We start from the raw sequence: 3,456 nt of genomic DNA, 5'->3' as shown, positions 1-3,456 counted from the left end.
CAACTATTGTGTTTATAAAATGTTGACATAATTATAAAAACAACACTATCTTTTCCAATATTTAAATGAAGCAGAGAATACAAATGTCTAGCAAAATTTTGTCACAAAGTAATCTCATATTTGAATAAGGGCAGGTCAAAGAGGATTTTTATATTTACTATTTTCTCTAAGAATAATTTATTTTGTCTTGTGTAGTTGGAATTCTATGTGTTTTTTATATCTATTTAGTTATATCTTTCCTTAATTTCAGAAAATTGTTGTTTGTATTTTCTTCTTTCTACAACATGTTTAAAAATATTGCCTATTCCACTGACCAGGACTCTTCTATACTTATAGTTTAAGGAATTCGTACTTCTGTGGAGTTTGGAATTTTCTATATAGTAGATTCTTTGCTTTTATTTTTTTCCTTTTCTTTGATTATTCAATCTAGAGAGTCTACTTTATCTTGCATCTTGATATTCTATCTTTTGTTTGATTCATTCTACTTGTAAGAATTTCCACTGAGTTTTCTAATTCGGATAATGAGTTTTTCTGTCATGAATCTTTTTTGTTGTTCCAATCCACTCCCAAATAATGGTACTAAGACTCCTTATTAATTATGGAAGTTCAGCCTATATCTTAGACTTGTCCCTAACTAGGTATTATAGCTTAAATTAATCCATTTATATTAATCTGCATTCTATCATATGGCATTTACTCTTTTTTTATCTTGTACCCTCTGTTTTTACGCCATATCACCTAATATGATACATCTAGTTTGCTCTTCTATACCTTTCTTTTCCCAGAAAGTCCACCTATACTTCCTGTCTTGTTGCTGATTGTTCAGCTTTTTATTAACCAATCACAGAGAATACATATTCATATAGTGGACAAATACTCAACAATTTTCCCCCATTTTGTATAAATAAAAAGGAATTGTTTTAACTTTAATATAATAAAACTATACACAATTAGAACAATTATCAAGTAAGAATTACATTCTCAGAATCTAATCTATTTGCATTTGACAAATATACAGAAATTTTTCCAAAAAAGTTAAAACAACAGAGATAGCTGACTGCCTTTACAGTCATTAAAGGTTCTTCTGTAACATTGGGACATCCATCTTCAGTCTCCAGTCTTATATTATCTGAGAGTCTTTCTTATGGAATAGAAATTTTCAAAGGACTGCCCTGCATTGTCTTGGCAAAGTTTTACAGTGACCTTCTTTTTTGTCCTGTTTGTACAATTGAGACAGCAAATTTTTAATAGTTGAGGCAATGGCATTTTCTTACCTAGTGACCAACTTTAGCAAAATGAAAAAAAAAAACAAAACTCCATAAAGACATTCTTGTATGTCAACCATCTCTTTTTAAAGTAAATTGGTGCTTACAGGGGCAGACATGTCTCACTGTCATGAAAAGACTCATATTATTAAAACATTTTAAATGCTGTATTCTATATGGTTTTGAAGTGTTTGAAGATCGTCTATTTAAAATATGTATCACTTTGACTTTGAAAACAAACAAAAATGACTATAAGTTTGATTATTATAGATGACTAACTATTCTCCTATCTTTTTTATTATCATAAATAGCTTTCAAGGACTAAAACTTTACATTGCATGTGCTGTGTAGGTATAATACCATAAGCAAGAGTAAAAACAGATATACAGTATAGCAAAAATAATCTTGTTTGTATCAATATGAAAAATCCATACCAATGTAAATTACTTTAGACAAGTGGTTTTTCAATAGTAGAATAAAAAAATCTACTCTTTTATGCCATTATTTCTATACTATATCCCTCTTTTCCCCTTCAGAAAGAGATCAACTTATCTAATAACCTTTGTGTATCTTTTTTCCTGACAACGACCAACATAACTTTCATGCAATCCTCATAAATGATGATTAACATCCATAATACATTGAATGAACAAAAACAAATTACCCCACCCCCAACTCTTGGAAATCTGTGCATCATGTTCTCTAGACTGCTTCTTGTTGTTTAAATGTCATGGCATCTTTGAGGGACACTGAGAAGTTTGAGAGAATGATGAAATCCTGGGAGAACTAGCTATATTACTTGTATTCCAGTCTCCTGGATCAATTCCTTTAGCAGCATTGAAGTTGTTCTGGATGAAGAATTTTGTAGAACTCCAAAAGAGACATTCTGAGAGGCTGGGTCACCTTCCGAGATACTTGTTTTTTTGTTTGTTTGTTTGTTTTTTGTTTTGTTTGGTTTTTCGAGACAGGGTTTCTCTGTGGCTTTGGAGCCTGTCCTGGAACTAGCCCTGTAGACCAGGCTGGTCTCGAACTCACAGAGATCCGCCTGCCTCTGTCTCTCGAGTGCTGGGATTAAAGGCGTGTGCCACCATCACCCGGCAAGATACTTGTTTTTATTGGGATCTAGTCCTTTGCTTTTGAAAGCACATGAACCTTAAAAACATATGAATATATATATATATATATATATATATATATATATATATATTTGCCTTGATGCAAGTTTTGAATGTTCAGTGTGCATGGGTCATTAAAGTTAATCTTTTCTGTTTTCTGTTTGAGCAGGCAAATGACAACTATTAACTATAAGTTTGTTTAGACTATATAGCTCAACCTCTATCAAACCCATATGAAAGAATGGAAAGCAATAAAATAAGTCATAAAACTCTGTAGCCAACAATATTTATCATGTCTCATCCAGTCTCAGAGCTGATGCCATATTAAGTGATCAGCTTATATGGCATATGTCCTGTTCTTTACGCCTTTTTCTCTCATGTTTGCAGCCAATATCCTCAAAAGGTCACCCCTGATCAAATCTCTTTATTAATTTTCATTAAGATTATAACATTTTGTTTCATGTACAAACAAAGGTATAAACTCTCCCCCAATAAATACATTGTTCAACTTCCATTCTGGAGTGAAGCCATTTTTAAAATACATAGGTTGGTTTAATTTAGCAGTTTCATAATCCAATATCTCTCAGCAGGTATTTTTTAGATATAATTTATTAGAATTAAAAAAATTCAAAGTCAGCAAAAGACCATACAGGATCTAGACACCCTGTTTATTTCCTATATTTTCAAGGCTTATTCCCTTTATATTACTTTACTCTCTCTTTAAAGACTTTATATTATTATTTTTCAACTGTTTTTCTATGACTGCATCATTTTCTTTTCTTTCTTCAGCACATAAGCACATTTTTAAACATGCTATACCTTCTTAGAGGTTTTCTGTGTCTTTACTAAGCTGGCTTTACTAAGCACTTGCAACATTCTCTGACCAAATGAGACAAATTTTAGATTGCCATATCATTTTACTGAATTGAGTTTTGATATCCTGAAATATATGTCATACCTGTATTTTTATTTTCTTGATCATAGAGTATCTTTTATTTTCTTCTTAAAATTCACTGACTCATTTGCTCATGTCTTCTTTAATTGTTTGATAAATTTTATCAATATTCCTTGAACTT

This window comes from Microtus ochrogaster, chromosome 10 (genome assembly GCF_000317375.1).
Source record: "Microtus ochrogaster isolate Prairie Vole_2 chromosome 10, MicOch1.0, whole genome shotgun sequence".
Lineage (NCBI taxonomy): Eukaryota > Metazoa > Chordata > Mammalia > Rodentia > Cricetidae > Microtus > Microtus ochrogaster.
The sequence above is the reverse complement of the archived record's forward strand: the minus strand, read 5'-3'. Positions refer to the sequence as shown.